This window comes from Thermobia domestica, chromosome 3 (assembly GCF_964235325.1).
Source record: "Thermobia domestica chromosome 3, izTheDome1.hap1.1, whole genome shotgun sequence".
NCBI lineage: Eukaryota > Metazoa > Arthropoda > Insecta > Zygentoma > Lepismatidae > Thermobia > Thermobia domestica.
Window position 1 is genome coordinate 248,314,889 of NC_137456.1, and position 23,117 is coordinate 248,338,005.

The window sequence follows — 23,117 nt, forward strand, 5'->3', positions numbered from 1 at the left end:
TTTCGTTAGGCTACCAATTTGCGCTGGGTTTGTCAAAATTTTCCGCTACATACTGGACTATTTAATAAGAAATACTTTCAAGAAAAAATGATAACTATTAATAAGGTGCAGGACTACCAACGTATGCGAGCTAAACGAAGTGCTTTAAAAAATCAACTTTCGCCTAGTAAGAAAATTGTGTCATCGCTTTGATTGAAGTTTGCATAGCTAGGAGGTATTAGGCGAAACTTGAAGCCCGGTGAACTCCCGTCTAGTAATCCAGCATTAACGACGAGGGGAGCGATGTGCTGACCACACATCACTCCAAAGGCATAAGTGCCGTAAACCAGCTTTTAAGCCATGGTCCGCTAAAGGCTGTTACGCCAGTGTTTTTTTAAAGTTTAATTCAGTGATGGTAGGTAGTATTCTGTGATTTATTATTTTTCTTTTTCCATTTTGCATAATTATGTTTTTTTTCTCGTTATTACATAGATATAAAACATTCTAGCAGTTTCGATTTGCTCGACTACAAACACGGAAATGTACGATAATTTGGAACTATTCATACTGTTAGGTGAAAAAAAAAAAAGGTTGTATACCTATATAATACATCACAGTCTTATGAGCTTGTATAAGAAACAGAAAGTGAAATCTGAACTAGGAGAGATATCTGAGTTTGAATCTCGTGTTTGGTGACACAACCCGAGACCACAGATAATAAAAGATGATTGTTGGATTTGAGTTTAGTGTCCCGTTCTGCACCAAGGCTATATGAGACGCGGACCTACAGCTTAATGTGTAACTATAATATTATGGAGAATAAGCGTATCGTAAGGTTGCAATAACCTCGTGTTATAAAGTGTCAATTAAAGTTGGTGTTGTGAAAGGTAATTAAGGATTTCATCCATTTGAAACAAATATTGTATTAGTGAAATATCTATTTGTTAAGATAATGAACGTGATTTTCTTTGTTTAACGTGGCAGTCAAAGAAGAATTAATGGATAATAAATACGAAATTGTAAAATTTAAATTTCCTATCGTTTAAATACATTCTTGCTACTATCGACGGCATTATCTGGTAGAAATGTTGAATAACCCTGATTCAGCAGGAAGAAAATAAGCTATAGTATTGAAGTTGATTGATTAGAGTTTCACTATATAGCAAATATTGAGGTTATATGAGACAAGATATATGTTGTTTAAAGTGAAATGTGGATCACTATTCGAGTTTTACCCAAGGCTTGATATACGTACTAATGATTGAATCCGCAAACACGCATACGAAGCACGAGCATTGCAACTTAGCTACGAATGGACACGTCATTCAATAATTCTAATTCAAGAATGAAGGCTAAAAATAAGAAAGATGAAACGACAGTCTGTAAGATGATACTACTTTCACATGTTTTATTTCACACTACTTATTCCGAGACGAAATCGAGACTTGACATTCTAGATCGAGACAAGCGTACAGTGTGTTTATCGAGACGAGATCAAGATCGAGGCCATTATTTGTCAAACGAGACAAACGAGACAAGACCCACACTGCGGTCTCGTCTCTATACCACCCCTAACCCGAACTCCTCTAAATTGGACGATTCTCTAAAAGAAGTTGAAAGAATTATAGGCTCAACAACCATTTGTAACATAGTTTAGAAAATTTTCATCATTTTTTGATAATGAACTTTATACCAATTTACCAAAATTATTAGGGAACTATTCACACAGGTCCTGAGAATAATCAAGAAATCACCACTGGAACTGTTCACATAGGCGGTGACAAATATAACTATGTGTAAAATTTTGGATGGCTGATGCCGTGAATGATAAGAAATAATAGCATGTTTTGTGAAGTTTCTTTCTATGTGCCAAACAAAAGGAATGACCAGCGGAAACAATGAAAGCAGAAATTTTATCTGCTTTAAATTCACTCGCTCATTTCAAACATGGGGAGTGCGACAAGTGAGCGATGGAAAAAAAAAAAAGAAAGAAAATATGAACGAAAAAAGACAACTGACATAATTTACCTGGAATATTGATCATAAAAGAAAGTTCAAAACAAAGAAAACATTTTACTGGATGGTAGAATAATTATTTCGTTCTGATCAGTAACCTTAACAAAAAAAAGGAGTGTGTAAAACTAAGCATGTCTGCATGAACTCGTTTCAATCCATGTACTCGTTTCAAAATTAACGTGACATTTCTAGACATTTTCTACGTTCTATCTTCGCACTTTGCCCTCACTTATCTCCCACCCAGTATACGGTCTGCCACTAAACACTCTCTTTTTCTCTGTTTCTTTTGGTGCTGAATCCAGTGCTAGTAATCAGTTTCAACAATTTAATTCACCAAATCGGAATGTTCCCTTGTGAGTACTATATGTTCACGGAGTTGTTACTTGTTCTTTAGAAACACTTCGTATATGTCGTTACTTTGGGGATTAAAGTCGATCCTTTGGCGATATCTCATATGGGCAGTAATGATTTCAGATTTGTTACTCATTGATTTCAATACATTGTATGTAAAAAGTACTACTGCAAAATACTGGGAATCCCCATTGAGCTCGATATGAAGTATGCCCTGGGGGAAATTTCGTAGTTCCGGGAGCAATACCTTGGACCACCTCTTGAAAAATATTACTGCATATGGGTGCTAGTGACCGCAAATTATTCATATAACAATTAGTTCTTCGTGTTGCTGCGGATCTCCTATTCAATTTTCTTCTAAAGTTAAACATTTTATAAAAAGTCTTTTTACTGAAGTTTTTGCGCGAAAAACTGTTTGAAAGAGAAATGCGAATAAACATTATTATTATTATTATTATTATTATTATTATTATTATTATTATTATTATTATTATTATTATTATTATTATTATTATTATTATTATTATTGTGATTTTTTATTTTGTTTAACCCGGGAACGGTCGACAGGTGAGCGCAGCGCTCACCCTGGTTTATATTTTCGTTTCAAAGCCGCCCTAGTGGGGTCACAGACCTGAGACGCTGTCTAGCTGTCTCTTGATGTGTCTTGTGTGTGAGAGTCAAGTGTAACCTTTTCATTCTCTTCTGTTGGAGTAGTACTGGCTTTATAAATGTGACTATGCGTAATTTGTGAGCGCCACGCTCACCTGTCGACCGACGGCGTGAGTGATTACTAGAGACCGGATGTTTAGGCACTAAAAACCTGTAAAATAGACAGGCAAATAGGCACTAAAATGTTAAAAAATAGGCAGTAAAATAGGCACTAAAATATAACTCGAAATAATGAAGATAAATACTCAATACCAATAAAAAATAGATTCAGATCATAGATAATGTTCAAAGAATATAGAAACATACTTTGTTAATATCTTCTTTTATTGTACATATAAAAACGAAGTTTGTTATGCATTCCGTACATACTGGGTGAACCTAAAAGATCTGCACATACTTCGCGAGGTGATTCGTGATATCAAAAGAAGACCTGTTGCATGATGCATATCAAAAGAAGACAAAAAGTCCTGTTGCATGTTGTGGAATTCCGCATCGTGTACGAGTGACAGGGGTGCCATCTTTGAATTGAAAATCGAATCCTGACAATTCGAACGAGACATAAAAGTGCGCACATACTTCGGGAGGTGTCTCCTGACATTCAAGAGGACTTTTTGTCTTCTTTACATGTCACGAATCATCTGTCGAAGTATGTGCACGATTTTCGATTCCAAGTTGGCACCCATGTCACTTGTACACGACGAGAAATTCGACAACATGCAACAGGACTTTTTGTCTTCTTTTCATGTCACGTATCACTTCCCAACGTATGTGCAGTTTGTGCACATCTATCTGTTCCGTTCCAATTGTCAAGATTCAATTTTCGATTCCAAGTTGGCACCACTGTCACTCGTACACGACACAGAATTCGACAAAATACAACAGGACTTTTTGTCTTATTTTGAAATCATTAATCACCTCCCAAAGTATGTGCACATCTTTAAAGTTCACCCTGTATGTACATTCTAACGTAGCACGTGCTTGTATTTACAAACACTTGTGTATATTATTTATGTTGTATAAATTATATATTTTCCCAATGAAGGCTTATTTTAAAGAAAATGCATAGAATAGGCAACATTAGGCACTAAAGCAATTATTTAGGCAGTAAAGGTCGAAATAGGCAAACTAGGCAAAATAAAATTGCCTTAAATCGAAACTATAACCCCCCACAAAAAATTAAAAACGTTATTTTTGATCATATCTTTAATATTAAAGAATAGGTATTTTGCCTAACATCCGGTCTCTAGTGATTACAAAAGAAAGGATTGCTGCATGTGTGAGAAGCTGAAAAAAGAAATATATATATATTAATAACCTCTAAAACGTTACTTGCAATTTTGCTTAAAAAAAAAAAAAAAAGAAAGAAAGGAAAAAAGAAAAGATTGTATTTAAACCATACCAAGTTTTACAAGCCTTGCTTTTTGTTTCTTTGGTGTACATGATCAATTTTTAGGATGGGATAAACGAAAGTTCAAAGTTCATGAGATTTATTCATTTATTTTATTTTTTTTATTTTTGTGAAAATTTTCAAAACAATGTTCGAATAATATTATTTAAAGAACATAAGGAAATTTTCGTAATAACTTGAATAAATTTACACAGATAATCCAGCTTCCAAACAATTTATCGCATCTATTATACTTTCTAATTCCAACGACATGGAGGTCCTATAACTATCTATGGTATTAAACCTTGTTGTATATGCTATGGCGAAATAATTATTCAAGAATAACAGGACCGGGCTCGATAGGCACTCTAGTTCTATTGAAACATTCAGAGCCAAGTAGCACGAATTGACTATGAAATGTATTTTTTTCACTTTAGTTTGATATTAAGTTTTCTATGCAGTGTCAGTATAACCCCGAAGAAAAAAAAAAAAAGCTAACCCTGTACGAATCTGGTTTTACAACTTTGAGGAAGGGATACTAAACGTCACGGCCGTCTTGCACGGCAGCGACTGCGGACTTGTTATCCCAGTCACTGTTTCCGTGATGTATTTTTCATAAGTGCAAGTTAAATAATTAATCTGAAAGTTATTTTCGATACCAGTTTGATTGGACCCTACCACAGCGTTCCGTTTCTTTCTAGTTTTCATTCCAAACTCACGATGAAATTTTTCAGGTTGTCAGTATTATAATAAACATGAATAGATTTAAACGAGAAGGATGTGAGAAAGCATGTGATGGATTGAATCAGGGATTCAGTACCAGAGGTGAATACTATACCACTGACCCACCTCGGTCCCGTAATTAGGGGTCCAGGTCTCAATCCTCCCTCCCCCTACACACACACAATTTTGAAATTCGAAGTCTTTTGTACGGCAAAGTCTTGTGGTATTTTCTTACCTTTTGTACCGGAAACCCCAAGTTTTGTGCTCTCGCCGTTCTCAAGTTATAGCAAGAATAATTTGGGAGGGCTGGAGACTTCGGAAATTGAAAGTTCATTCTGTGCAAAAATTTTGTACTAGTTTTGTTCTGAAAACTCCTAGTTTTGTTCTCTTGCCGTTTTAGAGTTCTCTCTCTATTAAATATGGGGTACCCATCTCTTCAGCCGCTACTTTAGAAATTGAAAATCTTTTCTATGCCAAAGTTTTTTTTTTTTAACCCTTTTACTCTGAAAACCCCAAGTTTTGTGCTCTTGTCGTTCTCAAGTTATAACAAGAATAAATTTGGAGGTGCGGGGTAGAGACATGCAACCTCCCACTTTAGAAATTAAAAGTATTTTCTATGTCAGTTTATATCCCCAGTTCCGTGCTCACATTTCTCAAGTTAAAGCAACAATAAATTTGAGGGGGCTGGAGACATACAACAACCCACTTTAGAAATAGGAAGTGTTTTCTATGCTAAAGTTTGGTGCCGTTTTTTGCTGAAAACCCCGAGTTTTGTGTTTTCACAGCTTTCAACTTACCCCCATTTTAAATGTGGAAAATGCATATCTCTAGCCCCCATTTTAAAGATTGAAAGTTCTTTGTATGCGAAAGTTTTATGCATCTAGTCCAACTTCTCGCGGATATTCTTAGAACGTACACCAATCGTTTATGATTTGTTTGGGAAGATATACGAGTGAAGTCCCAAAGTTAGAAGTTTACTATTTTAAAGATACATTACCGCAAATTGCGGGTCAACTTCGTGAAGTTAGCACCCCATACGTCACATATAATTTTAAAACCTACATCAATTGTTTTAAAATTGTCTGAGAGGATTTAAAACTGAAATCCTAAAGTTTAGAAGTTTACACTTCTCAAGATACAGACAGTAAAATAAAGGTGGGCCCATTCGTCACGAATAATGAAACCTACGTTAATTGTTTTGGATTTGTTTCGAAGGATTTAGGGGTGAAATTGTTAAGTTTATGAGTTAAAAGTTCTGGATATACAGTACAACAAAATAGTGAGGTCTGCCATTAGTCAAACTCTTCGTGAATATCAATCGTTTAGGAGTTGTTTGCGAGGACTTAGGAGTGAAGTTCCAAACTTCAATTTTTTTTTTTTTTTTTTTTTTGTTTTAAGGGCTGGAAATAGTTTACGTGTTGTTTGCCACGACTTCATTTTGGTGTTGTTTGTCACGGTATTATCTCTGGCTTATCTTATATCACAATCGTGAAGATTTATAGATAATGGACTCATAAGCTGAGGGTTGCCAGATGACCATATCATAAAAATCAAATCTATTATATTTATAAATATAATACATACAACACAAACTGTCCCAAGCACGTTATTGGGTTACTACGCTATCAGCTGCTAACGCCGCTGTTAAATTTATTCAAGTTGAGTTCAAGCACAGGAGGTAATCATTTGTGTGCTTAAAATTTCCCCAAATGCATTTTCAATATTTATATGACGTACAATTTATGTGTGTTCGAATGTGTAGCCAACGTTGAATGTAGGCATTTCATCAGGAACACTCATAAGTAGGAGGTAACCATCCCGAAAAATGTGAACCCGGACCATCAAGAGGGCATGTTTTTTCTTTCTCTTTTATCTTTTATAGCTTTCCTAGAGATTAAATTAAACAAAATTAGATTTAAATATATGGATTTAGCAATCTTTTAAAATTTTTGGTGAGAGGAAGGAAACTTCTATTGGTAATACAAAAATTTAGTTACTTTTGTATTGTTAGTTGGCTATTTTCAAGCCCATTCAGAGAGCTCCTTTGTGGCTAAGCGGTTAGCATACGCGTCTCTGACTTGGAAGACGCGGGTTCGATTCCAGCGGGAGCTCATGTGGATCGGATTCCACGTTAAAACTGTAAGTCCACATTTCATATAGCCTCGATGCTGAGCGGGCCACTAAAAATCAAATCAAATCAATTCAACAGAGATTATTAAAATACATGGGTTGGCAATCCCTTCATAGATTTTTTGAAACAAGATGGAATGTGCATGAATTGGAGTAGATTTGAGTTAAACATCCCATTCAGCAGCAGACTGAGACATGAACCTACAGCTTAACATGGAATCTGATCCAAATAAGTTTCCGCCGGTAATCTAACCCAGGTCTCCCACCCCAAAGGTGCGTACGCTATCCACATATGAAGAAAGTGGTAGGAAACAGAAGAACCTACTGCATCACTGTCATCTAAAGTGTTTACCCTGAGACTTGCTCCAGAGGGAGCACTGTGTACGATTTGATACAATAAAACCTATGGTAGAAGTAAACTAGCAGATTACATTTCCCTAAGTTTGAACCATTAATTCTCTCGGACGTTTGAAGGTAAAATTTAGACTGTATAAATGTAAGAAGTTGAATTCCGCAATCGAAAGATAAATCATTCGATACTGAACCACCCCCAGAAAAAATAAGAACAATTTAAAATATTGTTTTTGTGATGTAATCGTACACAAGATAGTATCTCAGGTGGATTCTCGGGGTGCAGAAATGAGAAATATTAGCTTAATTTTTCAAGCAAGTCTCAGAGTAAACACTTTAGATGACAGTGATGCAGTGGGTTCTTCTGTTTCCTACCACTTTCTTCATTACACTATGTTTCATTCATTCTGATCATTAACATATCCTTTAGCTTACACGTCATAGCCATGGGAAGTAAAACTGAAATATTTCATTTCATTTTTCTAAAGTATATAAAACCCAGTTCTTTAGTCGCGTAGCATAACGAAAAACGTAACATTTTGTAACAGCCCATATTAAAAACTCAGTTAAAAGAGAAAATGCAATTATATCAGTTTACTAAGCTATTGTGATATTAATGATGTTTTGTGTTCAAAGGCGAGAACATTTACCACTTGTTCCAGAGAATCAAAAACAGAGGTGCCTTGCAACCCTTCCTTTTACTCCAGGTGTGTGTGAACTTTCACGATAATGAGATATGGTAAGATCGGAATGCAAATCGTGGCAATCAACACGAAAATCGAGTCGTGGCAAACAACATGCCACCTGGAAATACTGGGGAATAACTTCGTGAGGGAAAGTAGCTCGTAAAAAAAAAAAAAAAAAAAAAATCTAGCTCACTCTCGAAAATCTCGGTCTCTCGTTTCGAATGTCGACAAAAAAAATGCATATATATACCATTGTCTTTACTCAAAATGCACGCATTGTTAAGTTACATTTCTGATAGTAAACAATTACCCTTAGATGACCTTGTTCAAAGGGATATACACGGGAGAAAGAGGAATTCCACCTCTGAGGTGATTCACAAGGTATATCGAAAGTGTTTAAAACAACTCAAATTTTGAGTTGTGACAGAATATACTGTAGAGCTATTCCCTTTCAAGTCATCTTTAGTCAAAGAGCATGTTTTCAACAAATTCCGAAACCTAATTTTGTAAAACAAGCACATAAGATTTCAACCGTCCAATATTATTTTGTTACACATAAGGGTAGATCCAAAGATTTTTTTTTTTTTTTTTTAACGTTGTAGAAGTTTAATGAAGCAATACATCGCAAGAAATTACTTGCATTGGCGTTCTTGCTCAGAAAATTTCGACCTTCGAAAATGCAGGTAGCCATTTCTTGTTCTTTCTTTTTAAGATGTGATATTTTGCGCTATCGCTTCGTTCTGAAGGTTTGGTGCTGATTGCCAAGTGTGCTGACTGCCACAGCCAATTATTGGTGCTGATTGCCACGACTGGCGCTGATTGCAAATATCAAGGTGCTGACTGCCACGACGGTGAGCTGACTGTCACGAGCCTGAGAGAAACTATTTGGAAAGAGCGGAATTAATCCCTCATACTAAATTTACTAATCATCATACTAAATTAATATGAAGGATTAATTTAGTAATCATCACAGCAAATCTATGTAGCATCCTGTAAGTTACAAAGTTGCTCACTAAGTGTAACGACATACGCTTGGATGTTTATAAAGGGATTGTCTTTTCTGTTATACTTATGTACAATTTGCACATTTCATTGTTTATATTAATTGTTTTATTGTATTATTTAATGCATCAGTATTATAAAGTAAAATTAGTGTGTATTTATTCACCCAAATAAAAGTGACTACAGGCTATATACACTAGCACTGCAGTGTAGTGGTTTCTATAGGCTATATACAAAATGAAAGTGACTACTTTTGTGACTTAATAAATTTTGAACCACCCATCGATCACAATCAAATTTTCAACATAGATGAGTTCCAGCCTGGGATGGTTTTTATTATTTCATTTTAACGGTACAATGTAATGGAGGGGGAGGGGGTAATTTAAAAATGATCGAAAATTACCGATATTAATGTCGAATCCATAGTTTTTAGTGTCTTGAGATGAACAGTGACACTTCCGATGCCGTTTAAATCCAAATACAGCTCTGCAAATTGGAGGAAGGAATGGATATATATATATATATATATAAATGTGTGTGTGTGTGTGTGTGTGTGTGTGTACATATGTATACCTTTCGGGTCCTTGTCTTCAAAAGCGAATTGCACTTTGTGGCAACGTCGCAGATAAACAACCATTGATTAGATCTACCAATGCATCAAATAATTACATCGATTCTTGCCAGGTAACAGTTAAAGTCAATCATGGGCGTCTCTAGCATGTTAAAATTGGGGGGCGGGGACGACTAGAATGCTAGTAGACCTCAACTAAAATTATGTGAAAATTATGAGTAAACTGAAATCTACTTTACTAATGACATCCGCTCTTTCTAGCCTTAGCAACACAGTTCATCATAATTTTCTTCCATGACTTTTAGACTACTTGCCGAAAAAAATTATGTTTGTATATAATATGGTTATTAGGTAATTTCTTCACCTTGACATTCCTACCGTTGAATTCCTGCTCAGTTTTCTTAAACGCATTTGCAGCAGTGTAGTTTCATAGTCCTCATATATTTTAATTGTTTAGCTAACAAAATCTTAACTCTCTGAAAGAAGTCTTATGATGATGTTTGATTTGCTTGTGAATTTCGATTTTTTTTTTTTTTTTAAATTTTTCTTCTTCTGCATTCTGAATGAACTCAAAAGGTATATTATCTACCTTTTTGTTCTTCATTTCACTGTATGTTTTTGAACTTGTCCAATTAACCATCCTCGTTTACTTCATTTTCCGTTTTAATGTCTAAAATGTACTGTTTATTCTTGGTGTCATCCGACTCCTCAATGTATTCTTTCCATTTTCTTCAAACTCAATTCACTCATTAAACACTCATTTCTATCTTTAGTTGATGTATTATCCTAGTAGTTGTCCCTTGCTGCCCTTCTAAAGTATTCACATGAAGTTTACTCTCATATATAATATTCAAATTTCTCTATCTTTTTAAATTCTTTTTGGTCACCTTCGCTTCTATTGTATATTTCCGTCCTTGTAGATTTCCCTTGTTAATTCCCAGAAAACTTTCTATACACCCTTTCCTCCCCTTATCCAGTCTCCCTTCGTCATGGAACCCAATTGTTGCTGGTTAAGCAATGAAAAACTTATGTGCCTGTAGCAGATACTATTTTGACTAACCAAGAAGCGTAACTTTAAAAATAAATAAATAAATAAAAGCCTTCTTTCAAAGTAACATACGTCAGGCGGATATTCTATTCACGTTAACCTAATTTTTAAGAACAGGCATAATTTTAATTTGTTCTCCCTATATTTTTACTTCTTCCACATAGATCTAAATACTTTCAGCATTGATCCATTTATCTCGTACTCAAAATATTTGGGGGACGCGTCCGCTCTTTAGACCGCCAGAGACGCCCGTGAAGTCAATAGACGTTGACACTAGCACCCATTATTACCTTAACAATCGATATAACTGTTTGAGTTAAGTTGATTTCGATTTTAACGTCCCGTTCAGCAGCGAGGCTATATGAGACGAGGACCTACTGATTAACGTGGAATCCGAACCACATTAGCTCCCGCCGGGAATCGAACCCGGGTCTCCCATGCCAAAGGCGCGTACGCTAACAGCTTAGCCACGGAGGAGCTCTTGTAACTGTTTGATGGATTTATAGAGCGATGCTAATGTTCCAAATTAATATGCGATGTTGCCACATAGTGAAATTTTAATTCCCATAAAAGCTGAGGGAGGCCTCGGAGGGCATTCCATCATATAACATTTTCCCTTTATTTTGACCTGCAGAATAGTGTTCTGTAGTTTGTGAGCGCCAGTTTTTAGGACATCCGATATATATATTTATATGTATATATAAAAAATAACCGATAGTAGTGTCGAATCCATAGTTTTCTGGGTCGCTGAGATGAACAGTGACACTTCCGATGCTGTTTAAATCTTCTAAGTCCAGCTCCCATTAGTACTCTTAAAGGGGATGGTGACTTAAAAATAACTGAAAATGATCGATATTAGTGTCGAATTCATAGTTGATTGGTGACAGTATTTTTGTCCTTATGTCCAAAATGAAAGTTATTCTCCCCGTGCAAAGAACGGGCATTCTGGTAGCGAACAATAAATGAGAAATTGTCAAATTTAAATTTCCTATCATTTAAATACATTCTTACAGCTATCTACTGTGTTATCTGGTAGATATTGAATAACTCTGATTCAGAAAGAACGAAATTAACTATGGTATTGAAGTTGACTGTGAAGAGTTTCTCTGCAAAGCAAGTACTGAGGTTATATGATAAGATCTGTTGTTTAAAGTGAAATGTGGATCACTATTCGAGTTTTATCCAATGCTTGATATACACCCTAAAGATTGAACCCGCGAACACGCATAAAAGGCACGAGTGTTGGTCACCTAGGTACTAATGGATATGCCACAAAACAATTCAAATTGAATAATAAAAGCAAAAAATTATACTACTTACATATTTTTTTATTATTTTATACTATTTACTTTGAGACGAGATCGGGACTGAGACCACTTTCGTCAAACGAGACGAAACCGGAACTGCAGCCTTGTTTATGTACCATCCCTACCCGGACTCCTTCAAATTCTACGATTCTTTAAAAGAGCTTTAGTCTCTCTCTCTCTCTCTCTCTCTCTCTCTCTCTCTAAATATATATATAATTTAGAAATTTTTAATGATTTTTATGATCAATTTCATATCAATTTGCGATCATTATTAGCGAATCATTCATATAGGTATTGAGAGTAATCAATAAGTCACCATAAATCATCACCAGGACTGTTGTTCACACAGGCGGTATCAGATACAACTATATGTAAAATTTGAATGGCTGATGCCGTGAATGATAAGAATGGTATCATGTTTTATTAAGCTTATTTCTATGTGCCAGATAAAAATTAAAGACAACAATATCTTTAAAGTTTTCTAGGGTACACAAACAGTAGAGCCTACAAACAATGAAAGCAAATATTATCTACTCTAAATGCACTAGCTCATTCGTAACACTTGAGCAAGTGACAAGAGAGTGTTGCTTTTTTATAATAAGAAAAAAGAAAAGAAAAAGAATGAAAAAACAACTGACATAGTTTTCTTGAAAACATTCATCGTAAAGAGAAATTCAAAGAATCTAAAACCACAAAGGAAACATTTAACTTGATGGTAGAACATCTATTTCACTCCCGTCAGTAACAAAACTGTAGGTGTGTAAAATTTTTGTTCTATTTTCATGTATTGAACCAACATCTTGCCACATGGAAGGAGTTCCCCCTCTTCCGCATTATGAAACCTTTTGCTGTGATTTAGCTTTTCCCGTTTTCCGACTATCCACTACCGATTTCTTCACACAACTGGATACTTGAGTTGCAGTTTACAGAGGTCACATGGATCACAAACACTTTGAAAAGAGACAAATGTGAAAAAGGGGGAAAGGGTCATCGGGTTAATGATCCCTAAAGGGTACCGCAGTGATTAAGTGCTAAAGGTATAACATCTGGTGATATTCGTCCTTTGTTCAATTGCAGGAAGTTTCATGTGAATTTTATAGTGTACAACTCGGTGTTTGAGCTTTATTCTACCTTTCTTTGGCGTTTTCATTACCTGGGTTTCTCCATATAATTTACTGTACATCATTGTTGTTCTTCATCTCAATGGGAGTAAAACGAAGATGTTGAGGACCCATGCTTGGTTTAGAGTTTAGAACGCTTGTGTTCGGCGCGCGTAGCCCTAGGTTCGATTCCCAGTCTGATACTAAAAAGTGGTTCTGATTCCACAATAATAAGTCGGTTCACGTCTCCTTCAGCCACCACGGCGTAAGAGTGGGACGTTAAACTCAAACAAACCAAAAACAAAAATAGGTTAAGCTTTCATTTCATGTCGAGTTTTCTTCAATTATGAGTTTTATTTTTAAAAGCAGTGTACTTAACCCGTAGTGTTAAACACAACTTACGAGTAACGAGTAAGTTCTATGTTTAATTCTATGTCTAAAATCCGTTGATCGAGTTTTTCATTGTTGCAATGTTTTGAAATATTTTCCATAAAACTTAATCTACCCGTGCGAATAGCGGGCATTCTGTTATGGGGATAAAAGTTTCAAGACTACTTTTACACAGAGACCGCTAAGAGGGGCTTATCTGTTCCACTCTTTACTTTGTAGAGGAAATAAAAGCAGTAGATATTACTTACACAATTACCAACCGCGATGACAGCACTAGACTATTCAACGTGTATTAAAAGAAAACTTGTACATGTATTAGTAGTTTTAATATCGTCGACATGTTCTTGAGACTAAAGTTGAGTTGATTTTGAGTTTAACGTTCTGTTCAGCAGGGATGCTATATGAGACATGTACCTACTGATTAACGTGGAATCCGAACCACATGAGCTCCCGCCGAGAATCGAACCCGGATCTCCCACGCCAAATGTGCGTCCGCTAACCGCTTAGCCACGAATGAGAGCTCTTGAGACTAAAGAAACCACGTTAAATAAAATGGGATGATGTAAAAATAATTCTTGGGACTTAAAACGCAGCCGGAGGGAAGAAAAGCAGAGAAAACCTACATGTTCAGTGCTGTTCACTACAAAATTCATATAGCATGATCCAGGCTTCAAACTGAAATTGTAAACACTCCATTTTTTTAAAAAACAAGTTTGGATAACAAAACTACTTTATACAGATATGAAATGAAATCTTTGAGTTTTACGTCCCACGGTTATGCCGGTTAGGCTAAAGGAGACGGTGAAGATAAGTAATGAATGAAATGGTGGAATGAAGGAAGTGGGAGGAAACGGGAGAACCCCGAGAAAACCCACGCACACGGTGTTCGTCCACCACAAAGTTCACTTGGCGGGGGCTGGGATAGAACCCGGGTCCCCTAGCACCAGAGGTGAACGCTCTACCACTGTTTATACAGATATGAGGTGTTCGGGTAGCAAGGGCAAACTCGCAATCTTTTTTTTTCTTCTTCTTTCTAAGAACGATAGGAGATAAGATTTTAGATGTTTTTATAAATTTTCCCACGGAGAGGTGTTAGAATTTTTTTTACTATACCCCTAAGTAAGGGTAGTTTACTGAAGGGTGAAAATAAAACATATTTCACCAAATCGATGCACAAAACTTTGGTGTAGAAAAGACTGTCAATTTGTAAGATTGGGAACTGGGGACATGGATCTCATAGTTAGATCGTGTAAAAGTTCTTTTTAGCCAAATTGTTAGCATGCGTTTCTTCTCTTCGTCTGGGCCAGCGTCACGTGGGTCAATGAAAATTTGACCCAGTACTCATCGTGACCCACGTCCCACTGATCCCCGACTCACCCTGATCCACACCGATCCACCACTTACCATGAAACATTTTCATCAATGTGACCCACTCTGATCCATTAAACACATCTCCATCAACTCTGACGCATTATCCACGTCATCTTCTCTACTGACTAAAGAGTTTACACTTGTAATGAAACCAGGTTGTAAAATTCTAAGTAATCGGGTCTCGAATTTCTAGCGTCAATTGCTGAATCACAGCTCTGTTACAATACCGGTGGATCTGACCTTTACGATATAAAATTGTAAAGTGTTTGTCATGGGCCAAATTACGATGAATTTCAATTAAATTATCATGGTATTATTACTTGCTTGTTGAATGATCGACACTTTTCAATGGGAGAAAGGATTAAATTTGAAAGTTCCAAATCAAGATAAGTAGACTAACGGAAGGACAAAAAATGGAAAATCATGCGTACAGTCCATAGTTAAAATGTCCGTGTAATTAAGCTTACAGTACAAATTTTATGTGTATTTTTCTCGTAATTTGATTGGTTGATTGCCCTGTGCCCTAAGCATTTCATATAATAAACTTAAGCTTCAGGAATTATTATGATACAAAACAATGGATATATCAAGCTAAGCACTGTATTTTTTGTTTCTTAATAATTGTTCCAGAATTTGTTTCTCAACTAACATCGATCGTTTTCGCTTATTTTTACAAACCAACTCACTACCAATTTTCCATATACAAGAAAAGTGCCGCCTCCATAAAGGAGAATTAAAAAAAAACGCTAGGACACGTTTGTTAATTTTCAATAAAGAGTTAATATACTGAATTTCAGTTCCATAAGTTTAACGGCTTGCGAGAAACTCATTTTCCCCCATAAAAATTGAATCCCCACTACCACCTTAGAATATGTATTATAATGAAATCGATATGATAACACCACAGTTTGCATTACGGCCTAACCATATACCAAAAGTCATTTCATTTGACTTTGCAATTTGGCCGTGATGATCAGGCACACATAGTTACATTTAATTTTTTATATAATATTTTGTATATTATAGTGATTCAAAAATGTATTTTTTTTCAGTAGTTTCCAGTAGTAGTAAAACTCACACGCTGTGTCTCGGAAGCCAAGTAGTAGTATAAGTCCTATTGCTATTATTATAATTAGAGATATCAATATCCAAAATTGTCTGAAGTTCGTTTTTTCACTTAGATATTACTCATCTCAGGTAAGTACGCACAAACAGAAACAATTGAAAAAGGATGGAAATGGAGGCCTTGAAAGTAAAACGAAGACAGATTCACCAGCGTGCAGGAGATGCTGCCTACAATGCAATGAACAGAGTGGGTCGGTAGGTCAGAGTGAGTTGGTGGGTCAGAGTGAGTCATGGTGGATGGTGGGTCACAGTGGGTAACGGTGGGTGGTGAGTCGCAGTGGGTCACATACTGTTGAATCACGACCCACGACTCACTGTATTCATATATATATACAGTGGCGTATTTAGGGGGGCTTCCGGGCTTAAGCCCCTCAAATCTTACTTACTATAGTAAAGTTTATGAAATATTTTGCAGAATTTTCACATTGTCAGGCAAAGCCCTCTCCGAAAGTTAGCAAAGCCTCCCCCGTAACAAAATCGTAAATATGCCACTATATATATATATATATATATATATATATATATATATATATATATATATATATATATATATATATATATATATATGTGTGTGTGTGTGTGTGTGTGTGTGTAAGATAATATTGCTTTAATAAGATAACAAATGTCTGTTAAACGTAAAAGATGGTGTAATAATTGAGGTGGAAAATATGTCATAAAATTTACATGGTTCTTGTAAACAAGAGGTTAGCGAGAAGTCTTCTTTCTATTAAAGTTTCAAATGCCTTGTTTTTTCTGTGAAAAAAATGCAGATAGTGATTATAACCAATATTTGACCCTTTATGAAGGAAGAAAGTATAACAGAGAGTGCAGTAGTCCTAAAAATTAAAAGATTAATGCGGACATTTTGAAAATATACTGGCAGATTATTTAAATTTTTTTTGTTTGTTTTAAATGCCTTTGATCCTAAACTTTTTTCAGATATGAAAAAATTCCAGCCAATTCAAAAAATAGTCTAGCAGAAAAAGGGAAAATGAATCTATGGTTTTAATAAAAATTAGGTTTTATTTTTGCTCACAAAACAGAAAAATACTAAGATATTATCCGGAGTAGACAGCCTGACAAGTAAGATTAGAAAACAATCGATAAGGGATTTAACTACTACAAAATCTGGTTATTAATATCATATAATTAATACATTCAGAGACAAACAATTATTTTAAGTGACTTAAAAAATATTTGTTTGCTGCTGCTGAAACTACTATCATAAATTATTATGGTGGGCAAACTTTGTAGGTAAGCTGTATCGACCAGTCCACATATAATAGAATAATTCGGCGTTCAAACTTAGTTAATTTGTAACATTAAAAAGCAATAATAATAATAATAATAATAATAATAATAATAATAATAATAATAATAATAATAATAATATAAATTTTCATTATTATTATTATTATTACTTTCACTTGTAAACTTATTATTATCACTTGGGACTTACATAGAATTCTAAAAACCCTGTACATCCCTCTAAACCTTCCCCTACTAGTCTTCGCGACACGTGGTAGAGATATATGATCCCTTCTGGCTGAAAACCAATGTTGTCACCATTCCTTTCCTTTTTCCTAATTGAAATCCTTTTTATTATTATTATTATTGTTGTTGTTAACAGAAAATAGGAAGGAAAGCTTTTTTCCTTATTTCTGCCGGGCTTTAACTACACACACGGTGAAGCTATTGAACCCATCATAAATCAATCAAAGTGATCAGCTTCATTTCCTGGAACTAGTTACAAAAATTGTAAAAAATAAATAAATAAAAATAAAAATAAAATAAAATAAAACAAAAGAGTCAATGTTACCCTAGATGAGGCTTTTGACACGCGACAGATTCAAAGTTCGACAGTGGGTTTTTGTTCTCCCCTTTTCTTTCTCTCTTTCTTTCCTTTCTTTAGCAAGGAAAAAAATGATAGTTTGGAGTGTGACAGGTAATAAACAGATCATTTGAGGTTATACATTCAAAACACTTGCAATGACATAAAAAAAATCTACAATTTAAATTATAAGCTTTCCGTTTTAGTGGAAAATTAGCTAGATCAATTTCTCAATTAACTGATTATGACATGCTCACAACAAACATTTTCTAGAATCTTTCTGTTAAAGGATCTCATCAATTAATGACGATAGCTTTCCGATAATGGTACTTTTGTATTTATGGAAGGATGATTACTATTAATATCTAGCCTAGAAGAACGTTGGGGGTGGGGGAGGAGTAGGTATCACCGTCTAGGGGTAATAACAGTGCTTATTCCCTGTATTAAGAAACACTGCATTTCGCTCTTCTTCATTATGTATGTAAGAAGCTTACTCGTTATAATTTTGAGGAAAAAAATCATATTGTACATCAGAAGTAATATCAAACTCTCCCTTAATTCCGAGTTATTTGAAATGTTGAACTCAAATATATGACCTTGATCGAGAGTAGGCTAGGGGTTAGTGTTCTTGCTTTCCAATCAGGAGGTCCCGTGTTTGAGTTCGGGAACGGCCTTTTGGAGGATTCTTCAGGGTTTTTCCTGAATTTAGCCAATGAATGCCGGGGTGATAGCTCTAAATATGATTTGGTTTTATTTCCAATTTCTGTTGATTTGTCCTTAATTATTACAGACTAAATTGGCCTCATTTCCTCTACCTGATGAGTTGTTCAATTAATATAAACCGAAATTCCAATTAATGGTATTTTTAATGATTCGCGTTAAAAATGCCAGGCGAAAAAATCGTAATATAGTTTTTTTAGAGCGGAAAAATTGGCAGGCAAAAGACAAGTGGGAAAATGACAGGGAGGAAAATTGTTCATGTTATTTTTACCGTATCACTTTTAATACTTGATCTGATACTCGCAAATTATCCACATTTACTAAAATATTTTAGTTTTAGTTTGTAGATAATCAGTTTTGAGACTAACGTGAATTGTTGTCAGCAAAGCATGGCGCGTTCTCATGTTGAAATCGAGGAAAAGTCCCCCAAATATGGAGGAGTTAGCTGCAAATATGCGAATGAGCAGTCACGGACAACCAACAGTGAGTGGCCTCCTAGGTTGTGCGTTTGGCGTGAGGCGAACAGCCCCTTACTGTAAATAATAACTTTCAAAAACAAGGTGAACTCGAAAACCATTGTGAACATTTTCTTCGGATACAAAGCAAGTAAATGAAATGAAATAAAATTTTCTGTTTAACTTTCCACGGTTATGCACCGGGGCTAAAGAAGACAATGATGACAAATGGATGGAATGGTGGCATGAAGAAAATAGGAGGAAAAGGGAGATCCTTAAAAAACGACCGGAACACAGTGTTCGTCTACTATAAAGCTCGCTTGGTGCGAGGTGAGATCCAATTATGGACCCCACACACCGGAGAGGAGCGCTCGTTCACTCAGTAACCGGGGTCCCACCACTGAAATAGTTAAGAAATTATGTATGACCATTAGTATTCAAATTATAGTCTAATCGAACACAATGCATTCAGTGCTCCTCCCATTTTTTACTATATCCCTCCAAAATTCTTTCCTCTAATAAAGTTTCAAAAAGCGTTGTCAAAGTCAAAATTTAGGGAACACTTGTTAGTAAGCCTATGCTTGTTAGTCAGAATCCCCTCTTCTTTCTACTTTGGATCATCAGACATCGGCCAACTTAAAATCGTGTCGTGTAATACAGCACCCTCTGAGGTGTGTTCAGAGAACATTTAGGCCTATAGATAATATCTTTTTCATTGTTGTTAGGGACTTTCCTAGTATGGTATGCTTTCATCGTTAGCAGTGCAGGCCGTAGTATGGTCTTTCAGAGATGTAGAGGTGTTCAGATTACGGAATGTTTCGAAATAAATATGTTTAATCCGAGATCGGATTATATAATGCCATTTCTGAAATTCCGGTGTAGTAATTTCGGAATTTCTTTTCCTAGGTAGGGAACTTTAACATTGTGGAATCTCAGAGTATAGGAATATGATACTTACAGAATTCCGAAATCATTACACTTAAGAAATTTCGAAACTAGAGAATTAAAAAAAAATCTGAATTATAGTATTTGAATTCCAAATATCGCTAATCAAACATCAACGCAGAAGTGAGTGCCACAAGTTTAGAGTTTCTTCTCCGAGTATAGCTCATTTTCCTTTGTTTTCAGTACCATGACTCCATTTTACACGCTCGTGACCAGACCTCTCTAAACTATCACTTGTAGGATGTCTACAGTTAACTTATGGTCTAAGAACGAGAAATAAAGGTATATAGTGCGTTATTTTGCTGAGCTTCTGTACCAATTGGGGCGCCTATCAATCAACTTAAAAAAAACGATAATTCATTTACGAAATTTTTAGTTACTTGCGGTATATTTCAAACAAACAATTCGTCTAACGAACAGTTGAATCAGTCATTTCGAAAACGCCATATGTCCATCCCCACCACATTTTTACTTTAGTGCAAAGTCGAGACGTGTGCGAAGAAACGCGCACCCCCTATGAAAAGACCAATTGTGTGCCAACGTTATGCTACATATCCTACACTATTGCCTCAATATCATCGATGCCATTGTGCATGTCGAGTTTGCAATCCATTTTTTCTTTCTCCTCAACAATTTACTTTGATGTATATATGGCCTTTTCGAAATGACTGATTCAGCTCTTGATCCTACATAGTGGCGTAGCCAGGGAGGCTAACCCTTCTCAAGGTTGAGATATAAATAATGATTTCCCTTACATACAATGCTCTAATTATGATCCCACTGCTCTGACGTTTTAAATACAACTTTAGGTTTTAGGATTTAAATTTCTGGGCTTTCGGCATGTAAGGCCATTTAACCCCTCACGATTTGAGGGGATGACGTCCCTCAGCGAGCACACAATCCGGGGAAAGGGAAGGAAGAAAGGATTGGGGAAGGAAGGAAGCAGCCTGGGACCTATAAGTTAGGTACCACCCCGGCATTTGCCTGGTATGAATGAGGAAAAACCGCATTCAGAGTGACGACTGAAAAGCGTTTTACAGTTTTTCGACCGTGTCCCCACCGGGAATCGAACAGGAACCGCTCGCACCTGTTAAATGTAATTTATCACAAAGAAGAAAAACAAGTATTATGAAGTCATGTTCAAAAAACTAACTTCCCAGAAGTTTTCTATTTAACCCGACAAAACTGTAGTTCACCCCCAAACTATCACAAAGCAGCAATGGGAATTAACAACATGATAGTTCTATACAATACGGCTGCGTCCTCTTACATTGAGCCACCAACAACAGGGCGCGGCATATGGAACCAAACGCATGTATTGCTCTGGCACCCAATAAGTAATTGCCTCTTTCTTCTACAGCAAATGGCGTCATGACGAGAGAACTCAGCTGTACTGTTGTACCAACATTGTTTTCGGTGCAGATCTTCTTTCAATTTATCTCTTCTTGACAGTCTTTTATATCTAGCTGTATGCAGGGAAAAAATCGAAAGAGTGTACGGGATCTTTTGCCACCGGGATCGGTGACCGTGATTCCATAGATTTGCGTGCCCACCGTTGACATATCTGGCTACGCTACTGGTCGAACCAATGCACTATGAGATATGACATATGTTGAGGTAAGACGTTTAACGAAAGCATGACTATTTCATCAAGTACCTAAAGTAATATTAACATAGATTAAATAGATTAATATTTGTAACTAAAACAAAAATAAAACCCATTATTGTTCAATTGTTGCCGATGTATTAGGACATTTGCACGTCCGCACTTTGCACTGTAAATTAATATTTAGAATATAAATCTCTAACTTCTCACTAACAGAGAAAACATTCTATAGTAAATAATTATGGCTAATACTGATTTTCCTCAGATGTTACTTATAGTGTCATCAATAGCTATAGGTAATTGTGATATTACATTTTCAAATATAACAATAGAAATTTTCATTTATCTAAAAAAATAAAAATAAAAAAGAAATATTTAACAAAACAAGATAACAATGCTTAGAACTTATAATGATAACATTACTCAGAAACATTTTGATTATGATTAAAATACATGTTTCTAAAGTTAACTTCGCCTACTTCTCGGAAACTACTCAAACTTTCCACATGGTTAGTGCACCGAACACTGAGGTTAGTGCTATCACAGTTCATAAGTTTTTTTTGCAAAAATACCTGGGTGGAGGGGCTAACTTTAGATTATTCAGTTTTAGTAGCATTAATTATTAACATTAATGTCACATTAATTATTCATTTTTAATATTAATTATCCAACTAAGATGGGGCAAATATCAATAGTTAGTGCATCGTTAGTACTTTCCAAAATACTAAACACTAACTTCAGTCCTATCATAGTTTAGCAGCAATTAGTAAAATACCTAGATGAGCGAGGATAACTTTAGATAGATATTAACTTTAGACTTTTAGTAACTTTTCATTAACTGGCTGTGAACTGGAAGGTGGATAACCCATTAATGACCAACTTTAAATAAGAGAAAGAATAATCAGTTTCTAAAATGAGAATTACCTTCACAAATAACTTCTAAACTATTATAGCACTAACGTTAGTGTTTTCTGTTTCGGGAAGCACTAACGATGCACTAACCTTTGACGTTTGTACCATCTTTGTGGGACAAATATGAAAAATTATGTTTGGTTCTACTTGGGTGGATATTTCGCTGGTAACTCCTATACTATGATAGCACTGCCGTTAGCGCTTAGTGTTATGGAAAGTACTTACGATCGCTAACCTCTTGCATTTGTCCCATCTTCATGAAAATTAATGAAAAAGTTACTTAAGTTGAAAAATCTAAAGTTAATCCCATACAGGTATTTCGAAAATACCTTCTAAACTATGAAAGCACTAACGTTGGTATTTTCTGTTGTGGGAAGCACTAACGATGCACTAATCTTTGACGTTTGTACCATCTTCGTGGGACTAATATGAAAAATCTGGT

General features: G+C 35.5%; 1 protein-coding gene across 2 annotated transcripts in view; it reads right to left on the minus strand.

Annotated features, from left to right (window-relative positions):
- Nucleotides 1–23,117, minus strand: part of fat-spondin (extracellular matrix protein f-spondin) — a 204,627-nt gene that overhangs the window by 41,485 nt on the left and 140,025 nt on the right. The window lies entirely within an intron of this gene.